The sequence below is a fragment of the Adiantum capillus-veneris genome, chromosome 21 (assembly GCF_014529385.1).
Source record: "Adiantum capillus-veneris isolate H3 chromosome 21, ASM1452938v2, whole genome shotgun sequence".
In the NCBI taxonomy this organism is placed as follows: Eukaryota; Viridiplantae; Streptophyta; class Polypodiopsida; order Polypodiales; family Pteridaceae; genus Adiantum; species Adiantum capillus-veneris.
Genome location: NC_140951.1, coordinates 104239441 through 104258861, shown reverse-complemented (window position 1 = coordinate 104258861; position 19421 = coordinate 104239441). Strand labels below are relative to the sequence as shown.

The 19421-nt window shown below is 47.8% G+C and overlaps 1 protein-coding gene across 9 annotated transcripts in view; it reads left to right on the top strand.

The window, feature by feature from the left end:
• The window catches only part of LOC147431462 (uncharacterized), a 69462-nt gene continuing 50041 nt past the window's right edge, over positions 1–19421 (top strand). For 5 of the 9 annotated variants that reach the window (XM_086494051.1, XM_086494054.1, XM_086494058.1 and 2 more), the window contains exon 1: positions 1–150. The gene's annotated coding sequence lies outside the window, so the exon portion shown is untranslated. Of the gene's footprint in view, positions 151–387; positions 580–19077; positions 19099–19421 lie in introns of those variants that run through there. The other 4 variants (XM_086494055.1, XM_086494052.1, XM_086494053.1 and 1 more) reach the window with 4 other exon arrangements.

Sequence of the window (19421 nt, the reverse complement as noted above, 5' to 3'; positions counted from 1 at the left end):
TGTAGAAGCTATGCATAATGCAAGATTTTAAGGTGCAATTAAAATGTGAAAGATGCCGCTGAGAATCGAACCTGGGATTTACAAACCAGTGGCAGGATTTGAAATTTGGACTCTGCCAGGTCGCAATGCGCATGCGCGACGACACAGACGGTATGTAAAGAGCCTCCGGCCCCCCTCCCCCCCTTCTCTCTCTCTCTCTCTCTCTCTCTCTCTCTCTCACTCACTCACACACACACACACACACACACACACACACACACACACACAGCTTTCAGCTGATCTTTGAGCCACTTGAACATTCCCCCCCCTCAAGCACTGGTTGGCTGCTGCTACCCTTGGTGACAATCGACTGCGTCGGAGAGAGAGAGAGAGAGAGAGAGAGAGAGAGAGAGAGAGAGTGTTCATCAAGCTTATTAACCCGCCCTACTCATGACTTGCTTGGAATTTCTTAGCTGGTGAATGTAAACTGCAACAGTGGACAGAGGGAAGCTCCATCGCTCTTAGTCCGCTTTACATGGAGTGTGCACCTTTTCTTGCCAAATCACCATCTTCATAAGCATCTGCATCATTGCAATTAAGGTTCGACCAAATGTGGTGTTTGTGCAGTCTTTCCATAGTTTGCTGCTCATGAGACGAGTGACTTAAATCTCCGATTAGTGCGTGACCACATGTCGCGACATGAAACATATTATTCATGATCGGCAATGCAGTGAACCAGTCTAAATAGAACTCCGTACTAGCTATAGTCAACACTGTGTCCATGCTGTCTGCACCTCTGAGTGCCTGAAGAGTATTGCCTGGAGTTCTCTCCCTATAGAGGTGAAAGAAATCTTTTCATCCTATTTGCCTTAGCAATCCATGTAGATGTGGAGGCATGATTGAAAAACTTAGATCTCATCCCCTGTATATGTAAGACCTCTTGTCTGGCTTGTCTCTCTTTTTTTGCAAGAAAAGGAGGGCTTGACCCTTTGTATTACGTAAACAAGTCACAAAGACTGTTACATCAGCCCCGTTGGCGATAGATTCAAGAGAGAATTGGTAGTGGAAGAACCTCTGAAATACACCAAGTACAACAAATCATAGATGAAAAACCACGAGTGATACAGAGTTACATGAGATGGGTGATACAACATAAGCTGGAGAGAGAGGAGGAAGGGAAAATTGTAGCAGAGAGCTGAAGTAAAAACAGGCCAGCCAATCGTCGGAGGGCACCAGAGAACCTCCACGATCCATCTCCAGATCTCCAAGGCCCACGGCGCACCCCAGTAGAAGAAGCATCACCATTGCATGACCATACTTCACCAAACACCAACCCGGAGAGAGAGAGCCTCTCGCCATCCCTCATAGCAATCATCATGGCTATGACGCTCTTCAACCTGTAGACAACAAGCCGAGGATGAGGTTGAAACACCCTCACCCAATACACCCCAGAACCACCACCAACCCAAGCCGAGCACGAGGTCTTTACCAAACAGGGAAAACTAACAAAACCTCATGCAAAGAAATAAGCGAAACACGCAAAAGCGCGTGTGCTTTTGCGTGTGCGCACATAGACACCCCTTGCACGTGCAATCACATGGACATAGAAACACATGCAGAGCACACAAACACAAGCATCACACACAAAACTGTAGCAGGAAAATGGTGTCGTGCTCTCTACAGTGGGTGCTCCTCAAGTGCAATATGCGTGAAACCTCACTCCAACAAAAAGAAAACATCACACAACAATGGAACAACAACTCAAAGCAGAGCTCAATGGAACTTGACAAACTCATAGAACTAGACAGACTCTGGCTGGCAGGACACTCAGCTCCAAGCCTGGGACTTAGGTACAATGGGGGTGTCGAGGCTCCAATGTGCAGGGAGGGTGCAGATGTGTGGTGCTGGATTCAAGACTCAAGACACTAGATCATAGAAAGTGATGCCCCCGACTACTAGAACCAACCACACATTTATACAATCATAAACAGCCACCAACGGCTAGCAAAATATCCTAGTTCAGCTAAGTCTATCTCCAAATTGTGGTGGTGGTGATCCGGCCACGGTGTCCACTAGACCACCTCATGTATCACTGCCACGTGTCATTGCCCAAGCGAGAGTCTGTCCAGTGTGAACTCCACATCAACGGTAACTAACTGCTTGTGCCAGTGAATCTGTAGAAATCCTTGAGCAGCAGTTGAGTAGATGTGCACAGAGAGAGGGTGTACGGGGAGGAGGACATGCGGATTTTTCTACTCTTGATCATATTCTGACACTTGGAGCCATTATTGAGGGGAGATCACGTGGGAGACGGCTCGATTGTTGCTTTGTGGACTTCCGCAAAGCCTTCAATAGAGTGCCCAAAGCTAGATTGATGCGTAGACTGCAAGAGATTTGGGTTCCAAAAGAGTTGATTTGGGGGATCATGGCTCTATACAAGTCAGTAGTGGGACATGTGGGACATGTACGCACTCCAGAGGGGATTTTTGATTTGGTTCACTCCACTATTAGGGTGAAACAGGGCTGCTCGCTGTACCAAACTTGTACACCCAAAGTCTGTAGATTCTACCGAGACACAGCAGAGATTCACTTCAAAACAGTTCACAAAAGACGACACGGCCCGGCGTAGTTCCGTGCCAAGAGGTATTGGCCCCAAAGACTAGCGCCCCTTTCGGTATTTATTTTTATATTAATCTTTGAGCAAAGTAAAATAAGCCCGCGGGTGCTCACTCTGAGACTCTGCGTCCAAATGCTTCAGATGCTCTGAGTAATGAGGCCCAAAAGACCTATTTATTGTTACAAGGGTTGCCCCAAAAGCAGAGCCCCAAAAGTTTAACTCAAAAGATTATTAAACTCAAAAGCTTTGCTCCAAAATCTGCCAGCAAAAAGCAACCAGCGCAAATTACGGAATTTTGTACATTCTGCCACATCAGCAGCCCAATGCACATCAACTGTAACAGACTTGGACACTCCAAGTCGAGAATCTACTGCGACACCACAAAAGATCACTTCAAAACAATTCACAGTTCACAATTGATTCGACACAGGCCTGGCGGAGTTCCGTGCCTAGAGATATTGGCCCCAAAGACTGGCGTCCCTTTCGGTATTTCTTTTTGTATAAATCTGTGTTCAAAGTACAAGAGTATAGGCAGGCGCTCACACTCAGACTTTGCGTCCAGATGCTCTGCGTTATGAGGCCTTGCCCGCATATTTAAAGATTACAAGGGATGCTAAAAGCAGAGCCCCAAAAGCTGAAATCAAAAGCCTTGTTAATTAAAGCAAAAGCTTTTTGCTTTTCACAATCTCTCTCTCTCTCTCTCTCTAATTGCGTAGCATAAAGCAAGTCCCAAAAGCTGAAATCCGTACGGTTGCTGCTTTTCCGTGAATGGCGCCGCAATCTGCGGAAGTCCATACAGCAATGCCACGTGTTAGTGCCGTACTGCCTTGCCACGTCACCATTTTAGCGTGATTTCCGGGAGGGGCTTTGCCACTGCAAGAGAGTGTGCGTGTGTTAGGGTTATGCCACGTCACCAGTTTGTGACATACCCCCCTCTTGAAAGCATTGTAGTCGCCCTCGATTACGCCTACAAAACAGACAGAGACCATAATTTGTCTTAGGAGACACTGACTATTAGTACCGACGCACCAGTAACACACATCTAGTACATGTACCAATCGACAGTCACATCACAGGACATCACAGAACATCACATGACAAATCACATTCAACATTCATTCGAACCTTAGACCATGATTTATCAGCAATGCAATTAGCAATTGCATCTAGATCCACTCATGACCTCATAGATGCCCGATTGACTAATCCCTATTGCAACCATGTCTATTCGAGATCAGTCAGACCAAGATGCTGTAGTCATTTCGTCTATCAGTTCCTGCACTTAAACAAGTCAAGAACAAATCAGTATCATATTATCGGGAATTCCGGTTCATAAAGTCATACAACAGAATATTGTCAGCTCTTAGTATCCCTAAAGCTCAAAGAGACATAAGTGACTCTAGTATTTCAAAATCAAGGCATATGTTGACAAAGGAGCGGAGTAACTTCCCTCTTGTGCAACCCACTGCACCAAATCTCCGGCCAAGTTGACTGTGCTAAACCAAAAGCTTCAAAGTAAAGGTTCACAATCTGAGGAGTATCTTCTAGGTCCTCCTCCTCCATCCACTTCGCATCCAAAGCAGGATAGTTCTTGAATAGAACCAAGAACCGCCTTCGTACTTTACCCTTAATCTTCTTAATCTTTCTGTTCTTACGTGCCAAAATCTGTTCAGGAACAAGGATCTCCTAGTTTTCTTCCACTTCGGGTTGCTCATCAGGCTTCTCATCTTCGGGCACATTTGCTTTAAAAGGTTTCAAGAGACTCACATGAAATGCATTGTGAATCCTCCATGTGTCAGGCAGTTTCAGTTGGAAGGAGACATCATTGATCTTTTCGGAGATTTGGAAAGGTCCGTAGTATCGCATACTAAGCTTTGGAAAAAGCCTCTCCTTTTCCTTCTTCTTTCTTAGGCGTGCCTTCTCAAATCTTAAGAGCACCCATCATTCTCCTTCAATTTCAAATGGCGACGATGGCGATCCACTGCCTTTTTCTGTCTTTCTTGAGATTTCTGCAAAGCTTCGCGGACCTTCGCAAAAGCCGTGTCCAAGTCGCGCGTGTACTCATGGCTTCAAAAATCTCATCTTTTGTGCTTAGGAAGGGTGGAACCTTCGCAGCACCTTCAATAATCTCAAATGGCGCCTTCCCCATTGAAGAGTGTATCGTGTTATTGTAGGCAAATTCCACCAAGGTAGATACTATCCTTGAGTCTTTTGATCCGAAATGTAAGACTTCAATAAATCTAAAACAACTGAATTGGCAATCTCAAATTGCCCGTCAGTCTGCGGGTGGAAAGATGATGAGAACTGCAACCGCGGGTCAATGTTCTCCCAAATTGCCTTCCAAAACAAACTCGTAAATCTCGGGTCCCTGTCGGAGACAATCGTCTTGGGCATGCCATGTAATCTGAAAATCTGGGCCACAAACAGTCTCGCTAAGTGATTCGCCTTGACTGTTTTCTTCACTAGAATGAAATGAGTCTGTTTGCTAATTTTGTCAATAACAGTCCAGATACCATCGTGACCACTATGTGTTCTTGGGAGATCAAAAATGAAATCCATTGCAATACTTTCCGAGGGGCGGGTGGGTATGGGCAAAGGCTATAACAATCCTTGTGCTTTTGTACCTGTCAAACTTGACCTTCTGGCATACCAAGCAACTACGCACAAACTCGTCTACATCCTTCTTGAGTCTCGGCCAAAAGAAGTATCTCTCTACCCCTCTCAAGGTGGTAGCAATGCCGCGGTGACCCGTAAAAGGTGGACAGTGGCATTCGGTCATAACCTTTTCCCTCAACGGCTGTGTAACGTACAACATAGTTTTCCTCATGAAGTAGCCATCCCGAATGGATTATCCCGCTATTGTCTCCCCATCCTGTATCCGTGTGAAAACGTTTGCAAAATCTGTATCCGTGGCATATTGGTCGACCATATCCTCGAAGCTCCTATGGTGAATCGTGGAAATAGCCAGAACCAACGGCTTCCGAGACAAAGCATTTGCAACCAAATTCTTCTGTCCCTGAACATGGATAATCTGGAAGTGAAACGGTGACAAGATGTTCGCCCAGTGCATCTGCTTTTTCGATAGATGCTTTTGTGACAAGAAGTAGCGTAGACTTTGATGGTCTGTAAAGACAGTAAAATCCGCTCCGAGTAGGTAGTGCCGCCACTGAGTAAGCGCATGGATAACCACCAAAAGCTCTTTCTCATAAATCTGTGTTGTCAATTCCGGCCTTGAGAAATCGGCTCTCGTAAGCAATGACATGGCCTTCTTGCATTAAGACCGCACCCAAACTACGACCACAAGCATCACAATATACTTCAAATGACTTCTGCAAGTCCGACAAAGTCAAAATTGGTCCCGTAGTCAATTTCTCTCTCAATGTCTGAAAGACAGTCACCTCTGTGGGTCCCTACGAGAAAAGAACTCCTTTCTAAGTCAAGAAATGCAAAGGGGTAAGCAACCTCTGTAAACTTTCTGATGAGCTGTCGGTAGTAAGAACGTAAGTCTAAGAAGCTTCGAACTTCATGGACATTTTTCAAATCGGGCCAATCATAGATAGTCTCTATCTTGGCCGGGTCCATCTGCACTCCTGTTGCTGAGACATTGTGTGCCAAACAGTGTATCTGTGGGCTCGGCTCACACGGTAAGGAGGCCGGTTCGGTGGTGTATTTCCAGGTATCAGATCAATGGTATGATCCTCAGGATGAGCTAGTGGCAACTCTCCTGGCAGGCCCTCTCAAAAGCAATCGGCATGAGTGTGGAGAAAATCTTGGCGTTCTTTTTCGAGGTCAAAATATATTCAACCTTCAATCATCATTCAGTCCTTTCCAGAAAATAAAGAAACTGAATTTCATCAAGTACAATGTCTGTGCCCTTCATTTGTCAAAGTCGCTTTCTCGGCCCGGTAGTCAACCATGGCGTTGTTCTTGTGGTACCAAGGGATTTTGAGTAGGACGTCACAACCTCCCAAGGGAATTACGTAGAAATCCTCGTGCCTTAAAACGCCCCTAACATTGCAAACGAAGTTTGCCAATGATCGGTGTAATGACAACATCCCGTCCGGGTGCGGCTAGAACTACCTCTGCCTGTGACCTTAGCTTGTCTTGCATAATTCCAAATCGAGCCGCCAAAAGGAGTTGGCCTTGGCTCCTTCATCAAAGAAAAAGAGGGATTTTTGATCTTTCACTTTGCCCTAAAAGAGGCAAAGTTTTGTACTTTCATTCATTTGATTCAGTTCGGGCCCCACGCAATGGTAGCGGTTTTGCTTTCATCTGCCTTTTCTGCCACGTTCCTCAGTTGCTTTCAAACTCCCTAACCTTTCTTCATCCTGTTCATTCGGTGCCTTTTTATGGCACTTCACGGAGATATGCTCAGTTTCCCCGCATCCAAAGCACTTCCCCTCTTTGATGTAGAGAGCTCTCTCCTGAGGAGTGAGTTTGGGTCGTGCATCCTTCTCTTTCTTTTCCAGATTGCTCTTCCTCTTTCTTTTCTAGATTGCTCTTCCTCTTTCTACTTTCATTTGTCGAAGTCTGTTTGGCTCTTTGCGTCATGATCTCATCTGTGGGGTAGGTCAAACTGCCAGAGTGTGGCAAAACCCCGTTTCGCATGACTCATCAAGTCCTGAATGGAAGCTAACTTTTGTTCCAAGCAGTGATCTCGGATCTCTGTAGGAAGACCCAAGGTAAACCACTCAATCTGTTCCTTGAACGAGATCTTCTTAAATGAAGAGGCGGGTAGAAAAGAGCTCCAGAATCTCTTGCAATAAGCGTCCACTGTATCCTTCTTGGTCATCTGAAGATGGTTCCAAGTAGTTCGTATGTCGCGTTCATACTCTCGAGTCAGCCAAGAAGAAATAAAAAGCCTCTTGAATTTCAGCCATTTAACTGGCGCTGTCTTGTTTAATAGAAGCCTGGACCACCAAGTTCGAGCATTCCCCTTAAAGTAAGAGGCAACTCTCCGAATCTTAGAGTGCTTTGAGTAACGCCCTCCCGCGAAAGCGATGTCAAACTGCTGTACAAAAGACAAAGCCTTCGAAGCATCTCTATAACGAGAAAACGTGTCAAGTTTAATTGATTGTCCACCTTCCTTAGACTCTCGGACTTTCTTGCTTTTGTCTTCCAGAAAGTCATACTAACTGGCTTTGTAAATTCTTCTTCTTTGCATAAAAGCTGTTGTCATTAGAGTTCGAACTATCTGTAGACTAGTCCTCTGTAGAACAGTCAACCACGGGGCGAGATTTAGACTTCTTTGCCTTTTTCTTGCCCTTACCGAAGCGTTGCTTCTTGCTTCGCTTTTTGCCTTTTCCGTCTTCTTCGCTCGAGTTCGATGAGCTAGAAGAACTGTCAAAAGGAGAAGAATTGGGTACTCCTTCAAATCGAACACGCTTCTTCTGCTTTCTTGCCTTTTCAAATGTAGACTGACGACCCAGATAACCCGGGAAGTCAGTGCCTTTCTTCTGCTTTTTGTTGTGCTTTTTAGCTTTGTTCTGTGCGTCAAAAAGCTAAGCAATTCGTGCATCAACCACCTCTTCTAATTCTTGCTCTGTATACTCCTTGGGAGTAGGAGGTTTCTTGAGAGCGGGTTTGCGGGGTGGTTTTGTGGTCTTCCGCCACTGCGTGTGCACCTCATCGAAAGAAGTTTGGCTCATATATTTTGCCAATTTTGGGTCCTTCGCAAACAATTGTCGACGCTCCATGTCTTGACGCTCCGTTGGAGTAGGCCGAGGCGGGCAGTACTCCTCGCGTGTGTGTGTGTCCAGGGGCCAACCACGTCACCAATTTCTGACATACCCCCCTCTTGAAAGAATTGTAATCGCTCTTGATTACGCCTGCAAAACAGACAGAGGCCATAGACTGTCTTAGTTGACACCGACTGTTAGTACCGACGCACTGGACACAACACATCTAGCACTTGTACAAATCGACAGTCACATCACCGACATCACTTGACATCACAAGACATTACATGACAAATCATATACAAATTCATTCCAAATCTAAGACCATGATTAATCAGCAACGTATTTAATAATTGATCTAGATACAGTTGGGACCTCACGGATGCCCGATTAACTAATCCTTATTGCTAGCATGTCTATAGAGATTGATGAGACCAAAATGTTGCAGTCATTTCGTCTTTTTGTTCCTACACTCAAACAAGTCAAGTACAAATCAATCATTTTCATTTTTGGGAATTCTTGTCATAAAGTTATACAACAGAATACTGTCAGCCCATCAATATCCCTGAAACCCAAAGGGGGATATCAGTGACTTTTTAAAATCGTGGTAATCCGTTGACAAAGGAGCGAAGTGACTCCCTCTTGTGCAAACCCGCTGCACTAGATTCACCCTTGCTGAAGTCGGGGTTCTATCGGAGTAGACTATGCTAAACCGAATGCTTCAAGGTAAAGTTCCAAAATCTGAGGAGTATCTGCTAGGTTCTCCTCCTGTATCCACTTCGCATCCAACGCAGGATAGTTCTTGAACTTAACCAAGAACCGCCTAATCACTTTACCTTTTATCTTTTTGTCCTTGTGTGCCAAAATCTGTTCTGGAACGAGTATCTCCTCGCTTTCCTCCACTTCAAATTTCTCATGTGGCTCCCCATCATCGGGCACATCGCCTTTAAAAGGCTTCAATAGACTCACATGAAATGCATTGTGAATCTTCCAAGTATCGGGTAGCTTCAGTCTAAAGGAGACATCATTTATCTTTTCTTTATCTGGAAAGAGCCATAGTACCTCGTGCTAAGCCTTGGAAAAAGCTGCTCCTTTCGCTTTTTCTTTCTTAGGCGTGCCTTCTCAAAACATAACAGCATCCAATCGTCTTTCTTTAATTTCAAATCGCAACAGTGTCGATCTGTTGCCTTCTTGTGTCTTTCCTGAGATTTCGCTAAATCCTCCCGAACCTTGGCAAAAGCAGTGTCCAAGTCCCTCGTGTATTGGTCGGCTTCAAAAATCTTATCTTTCATGCTAAGGAAGGGTGGAACCTTCGGAGCACCTTCAATGATCTCAAACGGCACCTTCCTGTAAAATAGAAGGATGGAACTCTCTGGATGTGCGTGTATTATAGGGGCCTGAACAAGATCACCATCAAGAATCGCTATCCCCTTCCCTTGATCCAAGAGCTTCTTGAGCACCTTGGCAAGGCAAGAATATTCACAAAAATCTTCGTGGTGCTTACAACCTAGACAGAATCAAAGAAGGTGATGAATGGAAGACAACCTTTTGCACAAGGTATGGCCATTTGAATATACCGTCATGCCATTTGGTCTTACAAATGCCCCAGCAGTTTTTCAACATTTAATGAACGACATCTTTTGGATTATTTTGTGGTAATATACTTGGATGATATCTTGATATTTTCCAAGGATCAAGAAGAGCATGAGCACCATGTACGATTAGTGCTTGAAAAGCTTCATGCATCAAGGTTATATGCAAACTTGGAGAAGTGCTCTTTTCATCAATCTAAGGTGGAATTTCTTGGTTATGTTATCTCTGAAAAGGGAATCTCCATGGATCCAAAGAAGGTTCAAGCCATCCTTGATCGGGAGACACCCACCTCGGTAAGAGATGTTCAATGTTTCCTCGGATTTATAAATTTCTATCGTATCTTTATACAGGGATACTCCAAGGTGGTTACAACACTCACAAGGTTGACAAGCCATAATAAGTTTGTCTGGGACTTGGAGGCCACGAAAGCTTTTCAGACTCTCAAGCAAGCTTTCACGACCGCACCCATTCTAATTCACGCAGATCCTACAAAGCCTTTCATCCTAGAAACAGACGCTTCAGATTTTGCCCTTGGCGCTATTCTATCCCAAGTAGGAGAGGATGGTCGAGTACATCTAGTGGCTTTTCATTCCCGCAAGTTCTCAGCTGCTAAAATCAATTATGAAATCCATGACAAAGAGCTCTTGGCAATTATCGACTCCTTCGACACTTGGCGTCACCTACTTGAAGGAGCTCCTCATAAGATCACTGTCTATATAGATCACAAGAATTTGGAATACTTCATGGCATCCCACGTCTTGCATCGTCGCCAAGTTAGGTGGAGTGGTATCCTATCAAGGTTTGATTTTCTTATCTCTTATAGGCCTGCCGTCAACAAGGTAAGCCAGATGCCTTATCAAGAAGATCCTACCTTGCACCTAGAGAAGGGGACGCAACATTTGATCAACAAGAGTCAGTGATTTTGAAACCTGAGCAGCTTATACTAAACGCCACCATGAGCCAAGCTCCTGAAGATTCTACTTTTCTTTCTAAGGTGAAGACTCAAATTGCCAAAGACCCACTTGCTCAGAATATTAGACAACAACTACAAGGACAAGGGGTTAAAGAGGACTCTAGCTTTCCCTTCATGAGCTTGTAGCTGACTGCGGCATGGTCTATAAGTTCTTGCATGGTGGAGACTTGCTTGGATAGACAATATTCCTGCAATGGTGATGGTAGTCCAATGGTGTATCGCTCGCATTGGGCCTCCAAGGGAACAGATCTAAAGAAAGGCACCAGAAGATACACGTCGAGAAACCTTTGGTTATAGTCGTACATGGTTTCGGTGGCAAGCGTTTTCACATTGCCAAAATCCGGACTTCAAACATTGAAGTCATGTAACTACGTGCAAAAACTATCTTGAAAGCTTGCTAGGTCCTTGGAGCATGCAGTTGTGTCGCGATTGAACTCCACCATTGCATAGCATTATCTTTAAGAAATCCCGCTGCTCGAGAAATCTTGGATTCTTTTGTATAGTTCCCCAAAGCATAGATGTTGTCGAATTGTTGTAGGAACTGCAATGCTTTCTTGCGATCTTTCACCCCGAAAAAAGTGAAAAATTTGACTGTCGTGCCACCATCTTTGAAATCTTTGGGTTGGTTAGGTGCTTATCCCGGGTATGGATAATAAGGGTATCCATATGGGCTCCAACCATTGTAGCCTGGTGGAGGTGGTGGCAATGGCGGTGGCAAAGGCGGTTGCTTTGGATCAGGGTGAGATGGTTGCACCATATTCCTGAAGATTTCCCCGATCGGAACAGACGGCTGAGAAGGTTGCCGGTTGGAAGCTCTCGTACATTCTGTTGCAAGAGGGAGGTACCACCTTGGGCATCAAAGGGGGTAACATGTAGCTCAAAAATTGTTGAAAACTTTGCAGTATCGGAAGATTCTGCTGAGGATGCCGTGAAAGAATGTCGTGAAGCTCCTTGAGCAGAAACTGCAAATATTCTGCCGAATCCATGAATTCAAAGTCTTGGGTTCTTTATGGCTTTATGCCCTGTAAGACACAGCGATGAAGATGGGAGCGCCCGCGATGTGCCATGAAGTAAGGGTGGGAGTGGTTAATAACTCCAGGGTCAGAGTCCGAAGATACCTCAAATAAAATTTGAATGAAGTAAGGGCCGTAGGGGCTCCTCTGTGCACGTAGGTTGTCTCTGCTCCAAGCCATGCCGCAAGAGCTCCCAAGATCGAAGCAAACTCACAGCGAAGCGGTCCTCCAGTCTCCTGCTCAAACCAACTCTACGCATCTCTGTAAAGATCCATCTGGTCGAAGGTTGCCAAGGGCCTCCTGCCTGAGGCACCCTAGCACGAAGCCGCTGTAGCAAGAACTCCTTCCAGGGCTCCTCACCTGGAAGAAGTCCTTTGACGATGAACTTCCCAAGAAGGGATCTGCTCTGTTGTGCCAGATCAATGATCCCAAGCCCTCCTTGTGAACAAGGAAGAGTGATGACCTGCCAAGTCACTTTGGCTCGGGCTATCTGACTATCACGTCCTGACCAAAGGAAGTTCCTGATCAGCCTCTCTACCTGGCTAATACAAGAACTTGAGAAGATCCAGCAAGAAGTGATGTACCACATAGTCGCCAACAACACTTGGTTGGCAACTACTACTCTGCCAGCCAAAGAAAGTTGTGCTGAGCTCCAATATAACAACTTTCTCCTGATAGACAGGAGAAGGGGAGCAATTTGCTGCTCGGGAGACAAGTCCAAACGAACCTGACAGCCGAAGTACCGAACTGCAGTCCCTGGGGGGATCCACCTAAAACCCTCTCTTGGCATCCAATCGGGCACAGGAGCACTACGAACCGAGAAAGCCACTGTCTTTCTCCAGTTGATCAGTGCGCCCGATGCACAACAGAAGGTCTCCAGAGTCTGCTCACACCTGTGAAGGTTGGCCTCCTGGCCATCTAAGTACAAGACTGAGTCGTCGACAAACTCAGCGTCCAGTAGCTCATCTCCGCGAATAGGGAGTGCTAAGCCCCGTGGACCAACCTGCTGCGACAATAAAAACCTGCTCGTCGCCTCCGCGTAGAACAGAAAGAGGAAGGGGGCAAGCGTGTAAGCATGAAGCGATCACCTCTACCTCGTGCCAAGAGTACGAGACTATGAGCCTGTCTGTACAAAGCTGACACCCCTATGATCCAAGCATCTGAGAAGCCCATCCTGCGAAGAGTGCCCTCTAGAAAGTCCCAGTCAACTCTATCGTATGCCTTCTCAACATCGAGAAGAAGAATCACGAGGTCCTGACCACTGAGCCGTACAAGGGCAAAAGCCTCCCAAAAAGTAAAGATGTTGTCAAGGATACTGCGTTCCTTGACAAAACCTGTCTGAGTCCCATGTATAAGGCTCTCTGGAAGTGGCTAAATCCTCAAACTCCGAGCCTTGGCCAGAATTTTGTAGGCCGAGTTGAGGATGGTGATGGGGCGGTACTGTCGAATCTCATCCAAGGAGCCACCCTCCTTAGGAATGAGGTAGATCAGGCCCTCACTCATGCTGTTAGGCATCACTCCTGTGTGCAAAATGTATTGAAAAGCACTAGAGAGATCTGGGCCAAGCAGGTCCCAGTACTCCAAGAAAAAACGGTGTCAACCCATCCTCACCTGGACAGCTACCACGGGGGAGGGCCCTAAGAGACGTGTGCAGCTCCTCAAGCTGAAGTGGTAGCTCAAGCCTTTGACGCATCTCCTCAGTCACAAGACAAGGCATCTGTGCCCAAACTTGCTCCCTGCATGCATTCTGACGCTTTGACTGAGACTCTGCAGACAGCAACTGCACGCATATCCTCGGGCTCAGAAGCAACTGACCCGTTGGGCCTCCTCAACTGATTGACCTTGGCATGCGAATGCCGAGGTCCCACTGCCTCAAAGAAAGCACCAGTCACTCTGTCGCCCACCTTGGTCCACTGAGATGCCTGTTGGTGGAAAGAAAACTCATGTCGCGTCTCCTCTGTGCTAGCAAGCTCCTGTCGAGCCTGCTATAACTGCTCCTCCAACCAAGGACTGTCTGGATGCTGCTCCTGCATCCTCTGTAATGAAGCAAAGCCCCGTCTGAGACGTTGCTCCTCCTCTCTCGCTACAGCCCGGCGAGCCAGAGACTCCTGGAGAAAAAAGCGGCTAATCTGAGCTAGGCCTGAGGCCACTCTGTCAGCAGGAGAATCCTGCCTGTCCAAGCCCTCTGTCCAGAGAGCCTCTACCCGCTCTCTAAGTGCTGAGTCCAACAAGACCCTCTCTGGGATGCGAAGCATCGTGCTCCCACTCCTCTGCTTGTCTGCCACTGTGAGGATCACTGGTGCATGGTCCCAGAAGGAGGTCCCTGCTAGGATGCCCACTGTCCCTCCCAAGTCACTGAAGTGGTCACTAGTGTAGAAGCGATCTATCCGCGATAGAATCACTTCTCCCACTCTGCGGTCCGATCGAGAGAAGGCAAGGCTGTCTGGGGGCCTCTTAAATAAGAGTGTTGCCAAACATTCGAAACCCTCATAGTCATACACAACCTGTCCCAAGCTGCCAGCTCAACTCCATGCACAGTAGCGTGGCTACCACCAATCTTGTCAAAAGGGTCCTCCAACATGTTGAAGTCTCCTCCTATGCACCAGTGTTCTGCCTACGGCAGAGACTCAACTATCTGTGACCCAAACTTTGCACGAGCACTCGCCACATTGGGCGCATAGATGTTCAGGAAACCCACTAGGCCACCCTAAACCTGTATAGTAATCCATTGAGCCCTGCCTGACACAATAATCCCTCTGCCCACAATGGCCTGCTGCAAAGAGTCCACAATAGTCATACATACCCCACCCTGGATGCCTCCAGGTCCAAAAGCAGCTGACCAAAAAGTATCATATCGTCCACGCAAGAGCTGAGCACAACGTCTAATGCGGCTCTCACACAGATGGTGCTCCTGAAGCATAAGGAGATCAATCTCTCCTCCCACAAGGCAGCACTGAAGCTCCTGACGCAGTCGGCCTTGTTGACGCTGAACTGGGGCCTACCTAGTCCCTGCACGTTCCATGAGACGATCCTCATGGGGAGCGAGAGAGAACAGCTGCTGTCGCAGCAGCTAGACGGGCTATCTTCGAGGCTGGCTTGGATGGGGAGTAATCCGGATCCGAGCGTCCTCTAGATAGGCGTGACTGCACGAGTGCTTGGCCCAAGCCCAAGCAGAGTGAGCCGTATGTAAAGCAACCTCCTTTGTCCTGGAGTCCTCATGAATGTATACATAACATGGCAAACATTGTGTATCGGCAAGAAAGTAAACCACAATGTGTCTACATCCTGCTGAGTCTAGAGGTGTCACCGCAAACTTGGCCAATGGCCACAAAGTCTGGAGCATGTCTGTAACTCCTAGTTCTTCCATGTGGTGAGAGAACTCTAGGACTGTGTGTGCAACCATCCCAACACTGAGTCGAGAGTCCACTCTGTCTTGTCCTTGTCGCAAAGGAGGAAGGAGAAGCCAACTGTCGAGTCCAAGGCCTCTGTCCCCCTAGCGGCAAGGAACAGAACATGGACCCTGAAGCAGGCTGCCTCATGGTCTACTGAGGGGTTGCCGAGAAAACGAGTGAAGCCGTAGTCAAAGAAGTCCCATCGGCGCCGGATGTCAATGCTCGTCAGACCACGAGGGATAGATGCAAGGGAAGATGTTTGTACTTGCAGAGGGGGCCACAAGAAAGGCTGTCCCTCTCTCGCTAAGCAACTCATGGCAAAGGTGCTGCCAAGAGATCTCCTAGCCGCCGGAGAAGGCCCTTTCCCCTGGGTCGACTGTGAAACTGAAGTAGGAGGGGGGGGAGAAGGAGCTGGGTGGAGCGGTGGAGAAGAGGGGCGGGGGAAAAGGCGGCGGGAGCAGGAGGCGGGGGGGAGGATGAGGAAGAGGGGGGAACTCTGGGGGGGGGGGAGGGGTTGTCGAGGGTGAAGCTGGGGTGGGGGCTGGAGCAGGGACCTCATCCTGCTCAAGAGGAGAAAAACGGTTCCCCGTGGGAACCCACTGCTGCTGAGTAGGCGCCTGAGGACCACTCTGAGTGCCAGGCTGACGCTGTGGTCCCCGTCGTCGTCTACCACGGGCATGCTGCCATCCCTCCTCCGTTGGAGTCCCAGGCTCAGAGTTGGCTCTGTCTGTGTGCGCTGTCTCTGTCTGTGTCTGCTGGCCAGCCCTTACAGGCTGGGACTGAGGCTGTGGTGTAGGTCGAGGCCTCCTCCGTGGACAAGCCTTCGCTGGATGGCCCATCTGTCGACAAATGAAGCACTGGTTCGGGAGGCTCGAATACTCCACACTCTGTCTAAACCATCCCCCACTCACCCGAGGCAGAAGATAACCTTCGGGAGCGTGTGAGTGTCTGACCAAAACGCGAACTGAGGGAATGTCAGCCGCCTTGGCAGCTACTAAGGCTGCCGTGCGAGGTGTCTCCAGGACAGTCCCAATGGCTGAGCCGATCTGGATAAAAGTGGATAGCACTCCCTCCGCAAACCCAGAAAGCAGACAGAGATGGGGATGTCTGCCTCTTTTACTAGAACATCCGAAGCAGGGTCGAAACCATGTCTCCACTGTCGAAAGTGGACACGTGCTGCTCGGATGGTTAGTGGACTCATGGCGATGACCTTGGACACCATTTCGGAGGTCTCAAACTCGATCTGATAGTAACCTTGTTCGAGTATCTGTACGTCCAAGATCTTGCCCACCTCTGCGAGAAGGCGGGCCTGGAGAAGGTCACGCAGCTCTCCTTTGTTGGGTCGGGTGCCGAGAATCTTGCAGATGACATAAGTCGCCTGCAATCGCTCTACCTCTGTGGCTAGGCTCGCTTGCTCTATCGGCGAAAGAGCAAGTCGAATGGTGGGCTCAGCGGGGTCGGGCGAGGGGGCTTCGGACGAGTCCCTCTGTGGCGGAGCTGGAGCCTCCATCTGTGTCTACTGCTGTGGCGAAAGAACGGGCGGCGGAGAGAAACTGCAAATGAGTGCGCCGAGCATTGCCCAAAAAAGACAGTGCTGCAAGAACCAATTTGCAGGAGGCTTTAGGGAAAAGGGAAGGAAGGCGGGGGGGCGGAAAAGGCGGGGATGCGCAGGTGCTCAAGCGGCAGCGGGCGGGGAGATTGGGGGGGGGGATGGCGGCGTGAAATGGAGGCAGCAGGCGGGCTGAAGGGCAACGCGAAACGGGGGGTGAGCTGGGGCAGCAGGGGGGTAGGCGAGACAGCGAGGAGGCAATGGGGGGGGGGGGAGCAAGTAGCAGTAGCGAGCGGAGGATTTTCTCATCTCTTATAGGCCTGGCCGTCAACAAGGTAAGCCAGATGCCTTATCAAGAAGATCCTACCTTGCACCTAGAGAAGGCGACGCAACATTTGATCAACAAGAGTCAGTGATTTTGAAACCTGAGCAGCTTAAGCTAAACGCCACCATGAGCCAAGCTCCTGAAGATTCTACTTTTCTTTCTAAGGTGAAGACTCAAATTGCCAAAGACCCACTTGCTCAGAATATTAGACAACAACTACAAGGACAAGGGGTTAAAGAGGACTCTAGCTTTCCCTTCATGAGCTTGTAGCCGACTGTGGCATGGTCCATAAGTTCTTGCATGGTGGAGACTTGCTTGGATAGACAATATTCCTGCAATGGTGATGGTAGTCCAATGGTGTATCGCTCGCATTGGGCCTCCAAGGGAACAGATCTAAAGAAAGACACCGGAAGGTACACGTCGAGAAACCTTTGGTTATAGTCGTCCATGGTTTCGGTGGCAAGCGTTTTCAAGTTGCCCCACTCTGCCAAAATCCGGACTTCAAACATTGAAGTCATGTAACTACGTGCAAAAACTATCTTGAAAGCTTGCTAGGTCTTTGGAGCATGCAGTTGTGTCGCGATTGAACTCCACCATTGCATAGCATTATCTTTAAGAAATCCCGCTGCTCGAGAAATCTTGGATTCTTTTGTATAGTTCCCCAAAGCATAGATGTTGTCGAATTGTTGTAGGAACTGCAATGCTTTCTTGCGATCTTTCACCTCGAAAAAAGTGAAAAATTTGACTGTCGTGCCACCATCTTTGAAATCTTTGGGTTGGTTAGGCGCTTATCCTGGGTATGGAAAATAAGGGTATCCATATGGGCTCCAACCATTGTAGCCTGGTGGAGGTGGTGGCAATGGCGGTGGCAAAGGCGGTTGCTCTGGATGAGGGTGAGATGGTTGCACCATATTCCTGAAGACTCCCCCGATCGGAACAGACGGCTGAGAAGGTTGCCGGTTGGAAGCTCTCGTACTTTCTGGTGCCAGAGGAGGAGGTACCACCTTGGGCATCAGAGGGAGTAACATGTAGCTCAAAAATTGTTGAAAACTTTGCAGCATCGGAAGATTCTGCTGCGGATGCCGCGAAAGAATGTCGTGAAGCTCGTTGAGTAGAAACTGCAAATATTCTGCCGAATCCATGAATTCCAAGTCTTGGGTTCTTTATGGCTTTATGCCTTGTAAGACACAGCGATGAAGACGGGAGCGCCCGCGATGCGGGATGAAGTAAGGGTGGGAGTGGCTAATAACTCCGGGGTCGGAGACCGAAGATACCTCAAATAAAATTCCAATAGCTCTGTGTGCTCTTTTGTAGGACCGGTATGGTTTCAGAGAAGCACACGCTTGATGCTCTGATACCACTATCACAAGAGGGGCACCACATGCCAATAGAAAAGAACAGATTGAACAGACTTTCTTTATATTGCATCAACACAGTACAAGCCGGTATTCCAGACTTTGCACCTTCTCCACGAAGCATGCTGGAGAATGAGCCCTAGCCTTATATTTAAAGGCCCTAGGCCCGAAAAGCAGTTTTTCATGAAAAGTCTTTTAACTCAAAAGCTCCTGGGCCAAAAGCAATGCCAAAAAGTTGTCAGCGTAATTTATGGAAATCCGTACAGGCTGCCATGTTATTAGCCAGTGCAAAACGTGGAAATCCGTACAGCCTGCCACGTCATTAGCCATCACAATTTTCGAAAATCTGCCACGTCATCAGCAGCTAAGCAGTTTCTTGTGTGTGTGTGTGTGTGTGTGTGGGTCCTGCTTTATTTCCTTTTATGTCACCTGGGGCCCTATCGGATGGGGTGTTCATAAGTTGGTAGGACTTCTTCTTTTGTTACTTGTTCTTCTTAGGGTTTAGGCCCCTCGGCCGGCATCTATAAGTTGACTCTATTCTTCAGGGCTTTGACAAGTCAGTAGTTTGTTGCAGGGGTGCAAAGCGTGCGTGAGGGGGATGAGCGGGGGCAGCATCGAGCTCCGGTGTGTCCTCTCTCTCTCTCTCTCTCTCTCCACATCTCTATTGCTCTCTCTCATCCCTCTCTTCAGGGAAAGGTAAAAGGAACCATCATTCAAGCTAAATGCATTTACTAACTCAAGGAAAGGAAGTAAAAGATTTGTGGATGTGTAAAACCTAGATCTTCACCATTTCAATTCCGCTGCACGTGACATTGGTATCGGAGCATTGTGATCTTGCATTTATCTGCTAATCTTTGGATTTTTTTTTTCTCTTTAGTGTTTGAGCACATGCTGTAGCGTTTTGCCCAAGGACGCTTCGCTCACTCAAGGAATTGTTGGACCTGCCA